The following is a 10,238-nucleotide window of genomic DNA, read 5'->3' as shown; positions in this document are numbered from 1 at the left end:
TCTCTCTCTTTCCCTCTCTGCTCTTCATAAGCTGAGACTCCCTTTTAAAGCTTTCAGCTGGTTGTCATCAGGGTCACAGACACACTCTTCTTTTAAAAGCTTCTGCTCTCAGCGTTTACAGGTGAACATTAATGACATGTCTTTATCCCTCTCCTCTCTGTATTTATTTTCTTCTGTTCATTGATTTGAAACAGCACTACCTTCATGTGCCTTGATCCTATCCTGTCAAAGGAGCTTTGCATTTTATGATTTCCACGATACATATATTTATTATTACCTATTTATTTTTGAATGTTTCTGAAAAGTGGATTATTTAGAGATATGAGGTTCTTACAGGACACCGATGTTACAAACCAAATTGCTATAAATTAAATTACCTAACCATGTATAACTTAGCACCACCTTAGACATCTACTGTATAACAGTAAAACGCAAAACATCAGATATAATTTAATGCAGTTAATTAGTTCCTGGTTTATACTGTTGTTGAATTGCAACCAGCAAACCATGTTATCATGTCCACTATATATAATGTTTATTCTCTGCATCAGTTGAGTTATTTGTAACTTGTTTCCCATATGTTCAGCTTTAGAATATGCTTAGATCTGAGATTTTTGGAACACAAAAACAAAATATAATAGTACTAAGGTTGATTGTCTTTGCTCCAACCTGTGGGCTAAATAACTGATCCCATGTTTATTGTGCCCTTGGATGTGTTTATGTGCCTTCATGGTCGAAGTAAGTTCTGTTTCTACCAACAGCGTGGTCCCTCAGCGGGTTGGAGCGTATGTGATGGTGCCAGGATGAACACCGGCAAACAGCTCAGTTTGTGTTCTTCAGGAGGACAAATGTGGAACATTTACACTCCTAAGTGATTATTTCTAATTAATTATACAATGCACTCACCCTGTTGCACTGGACAGAGAGCATGTGCAGAAACCACAAAGAGAGACTTTGTTCACGGCTTGGCACAGTTCACCTTCTCCAAAAGCCTGAGGAACAGTTACCAAGAGTGCAACCATATAAAATGACTTTTATGTGTTTAACACTATTTTAAACCCATTTATTACATTTGGGTAAACACATGCTAATGCCAACGTGTGAGCAAATAGTTAAATCTCCAAAAGGTCCTTTCCACACATCTGGCCCTCGGGAACTCACATAGGCTTCTGTGGAAGTCAACATGGGACAAAGCTACGCCTCAGGTTAAGATGGAGCAGTCGTGCTGCTGCAGAGGAATGTAGACACAGGCTCTGCTGAAACTGGCAAAAGACATGTGGCCACTGTGAAAGCTCCAAGAATTACAGCTTGCAGGAACTTGAACCAACATATTATTCTTCCAATGAGTAAATTCAATGATAATGTTGCTGTAGGCAGTATCCCACATATTTTCCTCTCTAAAATTGGTGTACTTACTGAGGTGGAAAGTGTCCCATGCTAAGATTGAGTTTGTGTTTTTGGTTGTATTGAATAAGAAAACTCCTGATCAGTGATAATGTGTCAGTAATTATAATCACAGGGGCTTGATTTTTCACACCCGCACTTCTTTGAACAAAAATCTTTTGGCTGAGCTGAGGAGAATAACAGTTTATGACAGGAGACAGAACATGCCTGTGGACTGACAGCAGTCCACAAAGTTCTAACTGTCATATCCTGCTGAATATTTGCACTCAAAGACTTGACAATATGATGATTCAAGAGTGTCATGGCAGTATTTTCCCCTGGCGTTTCCCGCTTTCCCTTTGTCTTCTGTGCTCCCCCTGTCTGTGTCAAAATATGACCATGTTATTTATCAATTAAAATGAATTATTTATTGCATTTACTGTTTGAGAGAAATGCACGGATGAACAGTATTCTATATTGGCAACCATTTCTTATATGAGCTTACTGTGCCTACGCAACTGCCCCACAATGCATTGCGTATGGGAGCAGGTTTTCAGCCAGGCAATCATTTGTTTATATGTCACTTTATTATGTTTTCATGTGTTTTCATGTGAGAAAGTGACCATTAAGATTTCCAATATGTAGTCAGTTAATGCACATTTCCTGTTAGGAAATTAGCTGTGATGTTCTAGATGAGAGAGCTGCTGGCATGTTGCCCTGGCATAAGTTTTCAGCCAGGCTAAAAGCTGTTAATATGTCACTTTTATTAAGTGTTTATATGTTTCCAAACAGGAAAGTACACATTTGGTCAATGTATCCAAACAACGCCTAATTGTGATGTAATATGTGACGTAACTCAGATCCCAAACTTGTTTCCTGTTTTATTTTGAGATGTTTTATTTTGAAATTTTGAAATTTTGAAATGTATTTTGTATGGACAATTATTTCACAAACCATCAAGGCTCATTGTAACAGTCCAACATGTAACTTGGTGTTGATACAGTGCAAACAACAACATTAAAATTAAATGTTTTTGCTTTGCGAAAATGTGCAGATCAAGCAACATAAATAAGTCCAATAATGAGAACACTTTCTGGGTGTTTTTGTCCGTTATGTATTGGAGCGATTTTGCAAAAGCTTTGAGTTCATTCTTCCATCCGTTGATATTATTTTGAGATGTTGCCCACCTGATTCGTGTTTGTTTTTACTTCCTGCCTTGTGTTTCCCTGCCTGTTTTGTGTTTTTTGGTACCAGCTTTATTTTTTAAGCTCTTTTTTTTTTCATAACCCCCTTCCCTCTCTTTGTTCTGCGTTTTGGTCCTGCCTTCCTTACCCCCACCTTGTGACAGTGGAGGTTGCATGCAAGCACTTCCCCTCAGCCCGTTTATCCTGAAAATGTCCCCTATCTGTCCTGCTTCATAGCCTGCTATCCTCAAATCTACACTCCGGTCTATGATAAGGTTTGGGAGCTGCATCCCTCGTCACTGATGCTGCTCGCCCGACGGCCTCCTCCCCTCAGGTGGCCCATGGTGCCCAGACTCGTGGTTGCCCTCAGGTCCAGCTCCGCCCATCGGCCCTGCCATCTGGCCATCCTTCTGAAAAGCTCTGCCTGTCTGCTTGCCCTTAGGCGATACTTTCTAGGTTCCTGACTCTGCTCTTCATCTCTCAGACACATTGACCCAGACTTGAAATCAACTTTTTGATGTTTTCCAAAGGATAACAAATATTTCTTCCAACACTGACAGGAAATGTGTAAGTGATTTTGGACACAGCATAAACCTCTTTCATGGCAGGCACTTGAACATTTCACACACAGGTGTAACTAATAACGTAAATTATGGCTGCATTCCAGCTGGTGTGACAGTGGGTCGTTACATTGAGCAAATGAGCATGCTGGCTTCATTACATGGTAACACCTGTCCTTTTCCTGCCATGAGAGAGAAAAGACACTTCCAAACATTATCATTGGAATGATTATCCAAGCATTGAAGTAATGTACTCTCTGTCAAAGCTTAAACACACATGAATAGAAAAACTGTAGTATATAAAATCAGGTAAAGACACATTTCTAACTAGGTAATGCATTTACAGGATACTGGTTAGAAACAACAACTGCTTATTTAAAAAGAAAAAATCTGATAATAAAAAAGCTATGTTTATATTCCTATAATATGTTTCACATGAAAATCAATTCCCTTGTAATGGGGAGTCCTATACAGCATTCAGAACAGTATGGTGTCGCAATAAATGCAATAAAAAGATTTTTGATCAGAACAGAATAGTGTCTCTTTGGCTGTGAAGGACCTTTGACCTTTGTTTAAAAAATATGTCACCTGTTTTATGACAGAAAGTTACAAACTTTCAGTTTGGAGTTTACAAGATGTGCATGTTTATCAGGTAGGAAGTGTTATATGAAAGACAATTGCATTATGGGAAATCTAGAAACCAGTGTTTTTTGGCACACTGCATTGTGAGAAACAGCATTTCGATTTCCCTGTCTGTATCACACAAACAGAACATTGACAATAAAGTTGACTTTGACTGACTTTGACTTCCACCCCCTGCTGCTGTAACTTTGACCATACTTTACTGTTTTTTTAACATGCCTCCCAACTTAATTGAAATGGAGTTCCCCTGTAAATATATCTACGGCTAACGAATATACTTCACTTCAATCTATAAGGTAACATGAATACATGTAGCCTAATGCTGATTTATCAAACTTTACCAATGTCCTGATGCAAAAATACTGACAACACATTACTCATTATGCATAATAATGGGATATGCCCTGACCGTTTAAAAAAGCTATGTAATATGTATACTTATCCACTAGATGGCCCTATTTGTCTGCATTTACTTTAATTCACTTCAGTCTCCCTCAAGGCGATGGACAACTCAAATAAAAGTTATTATAAAAATAAGCACCAACATGATGAATTAGGAAATGGGTTATTGATGTTAACATGCAACATTTATTTTTAAAATACCTCTCAACTAGGGAAAGAGTTGAACTTTGAATAACTTTCTAAACACACAACGTTGGCAAGCCATTGTATCAGTTTCACATCAACACATCAGCATTTTCTCTGCCAGAGTTTGGAGATTCTGTACACAGCATCCACACACCCTGGGAAGTCGCCACTTCACAGCCTGGTACTGAAGAATTCCCAGCTTTTCACAGACCATCTGTCACCACAATATTATATTGTGTTGCTGTCTTCAGGCCAAACCCAGTTTATGATCCGTTCAACCACCCTTCTGTTTTGGAAATTAATACTAAGTTAAAAAGAAACCCCCCCTAGTGTCAAATATCTGTCACATTGGGCTTTAATGGTAAAATAACTCTTATTTTTAACTGAATTAACCTGTTGAACCCAATCCCCTGCCCCCGGGTGAAAAAACGCATTATCTACAGGAAACAGCATCTGAGGGCTTCTTAATGTTTAATACACTATGAATGTTTTATATCCATGTAACGGGAAGAAACTCAGCTAACTGATCATTTTATTTATTTTTTGCAAAAAAACCAACAAAGCTAACGCTGAGCCTCTGAATTAGCCACGAGCGAAATAATGCTAACGGCGGTTGCACAGAAACTCACTCATAATAACACCCTTTTTACTTATTGTAACTGCACATCCAACATATCGATTCGAATCGTGAGAAGACACAGAATCGATGGGTATATATATCTTCACTCCATGATAAGAACTCGCGACATAATAAACAAAAACAGACATCATAACACGTGGCGCAAGGTAGCAAGAAAGGCACCTTCGTTGTTGTCTGATCAAAAGTTGTCTTCAATGGCATGAACAACATAAAAACGCTGCTGAAGGTTAATCCATAGGTTAATCCAATGTGTCTGTGTCCCTTTGAAATTATTTCTGATAATCCATAAGCAATAAACCTACTTTTCCGTTTTCAGATTTCAGAGCGTGAGACAGGTTTCGGTTTAGGGAAACTGCATGCGCGAAGCCCCCACTTTTTTTTGGTAACGTTGGTGTGTATGTGGAAATACCCCTTCGATTCTATTGGCTCTAACGGTTAAAAAGAGATGTCAATCACCAAAATCGACCAATGGGTTCCAGAGAAATTTCAATTTCTACCCAAATCACCCCAGAGGTGGAGTTTTTGCTAAATCTGTCTAAAAAGGTCAAATGTCACTTGTTTTGCATCAATCTTGATACAGGGTACTTATTATATGTTGTACTTTGGATTCCTAAATCCTTTAGTCTACCTTACCATCATCCAAGGGTAGGTTTCACTATAAGTAAAAAAGAATCTTTGGACGGACACTATAATTTACAGTTTTTTACTATGTTCAATCTCAATTTTCTTTAAAAATAAAAAACATCTATATTGATTCTGACTTTTCTACATCCAACTCACAGGTTCATCATTACTTTGAGATAAAAGATTTTAAATTTTCCCCTTTTTCGAGCCTGAGACCTGAAAAACAGGGATGGGGTACAACAGGTGAGGATGATTTGTTGGTTTAAATTAGTTTGAACATTCTTTGAATTGAAGAATAAGAACATATTAACTCAATATAATTAACGTGTCACAGAGTCAGACTGCTGAACCCATTGTCCATCTGTTCCTCATAGACACAGCAGAAGAGCTCAGCAGTGACTGTAATTAGCTGCATGGAGAAGTTCAAAATCCCAAAAAGTTCCACAGACTGCAGTCGAAACGTGACTTTCTGGGACAGTCTGCAAATCGTAACCATAAATAGCGTTGTGGGAACAGAGCAAACTTTGGATTCTGGACCAAACAACTTTGACAAATGACATGTGTTATTGCATTGTGGGTTGAAATTGCAACATACACTGAACAAAAATATAAATGCAACACTTTTGTTTTTGCTCCCATTTTTCATGAGATGAACTCAAAGATCTAAAACATTTTCTATATACACAAAATAACCATTTCTCTCAAATATTGTTCACAAATCTGAAAAAATCTGTGATAGTGAGCACTTCTCCTTTGCCGAGATAATCCATCCCACCTCACAGGTGTGGCATATCAAGATGCTGATTAGACAGCATGATTATTGCACAGGTGTGCCTTAGGCTGGCCACAATAAAAGGCCACTCTAAAATGTTCAGTTTTATCACACAGCACAATGCCACAGATGTCGCAAGTTTTGAGGGAGGGTACAATTGGCATGCTGACAGCAGGAATGTCCACCAGAGCTGTTGCCCGTGAATTGAATGTTCATTTCTCTACCATAAGCCGTCTCCAAAGGCGTTTCAGAGAATTTGGCAGTACATCCAACCGGCCTCACAACCGCAGACCACGTGTAACCACACCAGCCCAGGACCTCCACATCCAGCATGTTCACCTCCAAGATCGTCTGAGACCAGCCACTCGGACAGCTGCTGCAACAATCGGTTTGCATAACCAAAGAATTTCTGCACAAACTGTCAGAAACCGTCTCAGGGAAGCTCATCTGCATGCTCGTCGTCCTCATCGGGGTCTCGACCTGACTCCGGTTCGTCGTCGTAACCGACTTGAGTGGGCAAATGCTCACATTCGATGGCGTCTGGCACGTTGGAGAGGTGTTCTCTTCACGGATGAATCCCGGTTTTCACTGTTCAGGGCAGATGGCAGACAGCGTGTGTGGCGTCGTGTGGGTGAGCAGGTTTTCTGATGTCAATGTTGTGAATCGAGTGGCCCATGGTGGTGGTGGGGTTATGGTATGGGCAGGCGTATGTTATGGACGATGAACACAGGTGCATTTTATTGATGGCATTGTGAATGCACAGAGATACTGTGACGAGATCCTGAGGCCCATTGTTGTGCCATTCATCCACGACCATCACCAATTCCTGGAGGCTGAAAACATCCCAGTTCTTGCATGGCCAGCATACTCACCGGACATGTCACCCATTGAGCATGTTTGGGATGCTCTGGATCGGTGTATACGACAGCGTGTTCCAGTTCCTGCCAATATCCAGCAACTTCGCACAGCCATTGAAGAGGAGTGGACCAACATTCCACAGGCCACAATCAACAACCTGATCAACTCTATGCGAAGGAGATGTGTTGCACTGTGTGAGGCAAATGGTGGTCACACCAGATACTGACTGGTTTTCGGACCCCCCCAGACCCCCCAATAAAGCAAAACTGCACGTTTCAGAGTGGCCTTTTATTGTGGCCAGCCTAAGGCACACCTGTGCAATAATCATGCTGTCTAATCAGCATCTTGATATGCCACACCTGTGAGGTGGGATGGATTATCTCGGCAAAGGAGAAGTGCTCACTATCACAGATTTTTTCAGATTTGTGAACAATATTTGAGAGAAATGGTTATTTTGTGTATAGAGAAAATGTTTTAGATATTTGAGTTCATCTCATGAAAAATGGGAGCAAAAACAAAAGTGTTGCATTTATATTTTTGTTCAGTGTATATCCAGTCCTATCAGGTCATTGAGACAGCAACTGCATTGTTTCAGAGCAATGAGAATAGATCTGATGTGTCTGATGGTAAACTTTCTCTCTTGGGCTTTCAGGAGACACAAAAGCAGATTGTGAAGGGAAATGTGATATATAGCTCTTTGTGTGGAAATAAATTACAGATGGAGCAAATCTGTGGAGTATTTATATACAAAGTGTTCTCTTCCTCGAAGGAAGTGTTGTTTACAGTATAATGCTATGTGAATCTAGGACAGACAAAGCTAGTAGCAACATAAATCAATGCAAATGTAATTTTGTAATAAAACTAAATGGGAAAAAAAGAAAAGGAAATGTGCCTCTGAAACATAAAGGAAAAATTCTCCTATAAATCACATTTTCAGTTTTACATTGTTTTTTAAACACAGTCCCGTTCATATTCAGTTTGATTATAACAGCAGAAGGATTTTGGTAATTTGTCAAATAAGTCTTATTTTATTTTGGAAATACACCCACATTTTAATACATTCTTATTTTGGAAAATACTGTACCATGCACAGACAATGCAAGCTACATTTCACTCTAACTGTACAGTATGTATCAAACTGCATTTATAGTAATATGCCATGAAGTCCCAGAACTTACACAGTTTACACAAAATGACTGCAAGCAAATCCTTAAATACACCTTAGCGCTATTGCTCATTCAAAGCTGTTATTCAAAGATTTAAATCTGCCTCCCATTCTGTACCGAACTTGCCTGAATCCTCTTCTTATCTCCGAGGACGACAGATGAGCTGTCTGCAGCGGAAAGGCCTTGAACGTGTCCCTGATCACTCACATTTACTTCTCAGTCTGAGTTTGTGTGTGCACTTTTATTAAAATGTACTATGCGTGTGTGCAAATCCTCAGCCAGATCCACAATAGTCACTTATGTTAATCCAAGGTCTTTAGCTCCTTTCTTCCCTTATCCTTCATTCTCCACATCCTCTTAGGCTTTTTGTGCTTTTGCCGCTTCCTCTCATCTGCCTCGACCTTGACTTTTGCCATCTACTTCCAACTGCCTTCCTTAGAGAACAGACGGAAAACAGACGGTGATCTAGGGCACCGAAAATCACACACAAAACCACATTTCTCTCTCAGTACAGTAGTGAATACTTCAGTTTACGGCCAACACTTCCATCCCTTTGAAGCAGGCTTGGTTCCCCTCCCTTCTCCTAGTTAAGCTGTAGTAATGACTCAATAATCTGGGCAAGTGACCGAAGGGCTCGGTTTCAGGCTGTGAGGACTGTTGCAGTTCAAGGCCATTACCTCAGTTTTAACTACGGCTCCTGCTGGGAGCTGTGAAATAGTCCGCATCTAACCCTGCTGGCCTACAAGGAAATAATTTGTTTAATCACAAAGATAAAATGTTACGAAGAAAGAAAAGTGAGGGTGCTCATTAAAACATACATACACACCATTTTGCTTATGGAGGCATTCATGCACAATCACACACAGTCCAATTCAATGTCAATATGAACTCATTAGACTATAAGGCTGTTTGCCTCAGTTTATTTTACATGCTGATCAATATCCTAATGGACCAAAGTATCATAAATTAAGTAATGCGATTAAGGCAAGTTGTCACACTCCTAGGTTTATGTCACGCTTGTAGTTTTGTATGTTTGGGTGTTTGCTGTCATGTTTTCCTCCTGGGTTATTGTCTGGTCCTTTTCCCTGTGTTTTTCCTCCCGTCGTTAGTTTCCCTGGTGTGTCTAGTTATCTGATTGTGTTCACCTGTGGCCCTTGTGTTTCTCCTCCCCTGCCCGGCTGTTTCTCGTCTTGTGATTACCCCTCCCTGTATTTAGTCTTGTCTACTCCTGTGTTCAGTGTTGGTGCTTCTTTTGTTTGTGACCTAGTTCACCGTAGAGTGTTTTGTTTGTTCAAGTTATATATTAGATAAGAGCCCTTGCAATAAAGGTATTATCAAGTGTTATCTGCGTTTGGGTCCTACCTGCTTCACTCTGCGTATCAGAAAGCACCAACCAAGAAATGGCCCCAGCAGATACGTTCGAGCTGGAATTATTGAATTTTTCCTTTTTGTTGGCTAACTGCTCGGATCGATAGAAGAGAGCACCCGGAGTTCAGCAGCGAGAGGCTGTGTTATCAGAGGCGCGCCAGATGGCTAGAGAGAAACCAGGTTTGGTGAAGTTCTTACCTGGCTGGATTTCAAAGATCCTCCCGGTGTGTGATTCCCGGCCTGCTAGCCCCAGGCATGCTAGCTCCCTGTCTCCCAATTCCCAACCTGGTACCATACGCCTCGGTGGGTTCCGTCTGAAGTCAACCCATGCTTCTGCCCCAGTTCCTGCTCCTGTCCAGGAGTCGTATTCTGGAACTCGTCTGGCTTATGGAGGTCCACGGAGTATTCAGGCGGCTGCTAAGAGAAGGAGTCGCAAGGCCAAGCTAGCAGCCC

Source organism: Gymnodraco acuticeps, unplaced genomic scaffold (assembly GCF_902827175.1).
Source record: "Gymnodraco acuticeps unplaced genomic scaffold, fGymAcu1.1, whole genome shotgun sequence".
NCBI lineage: Eukaryota > Metazoa > Chordata > Actinopteri > Perciformes > Bathydraconidae > Gymnodraco > Gymnodraco acuticeps.
The sequence above is the reverse complement of the archived record's forward strand: the minus strand, read 5'-3'. Positions refer to the sequence as shown.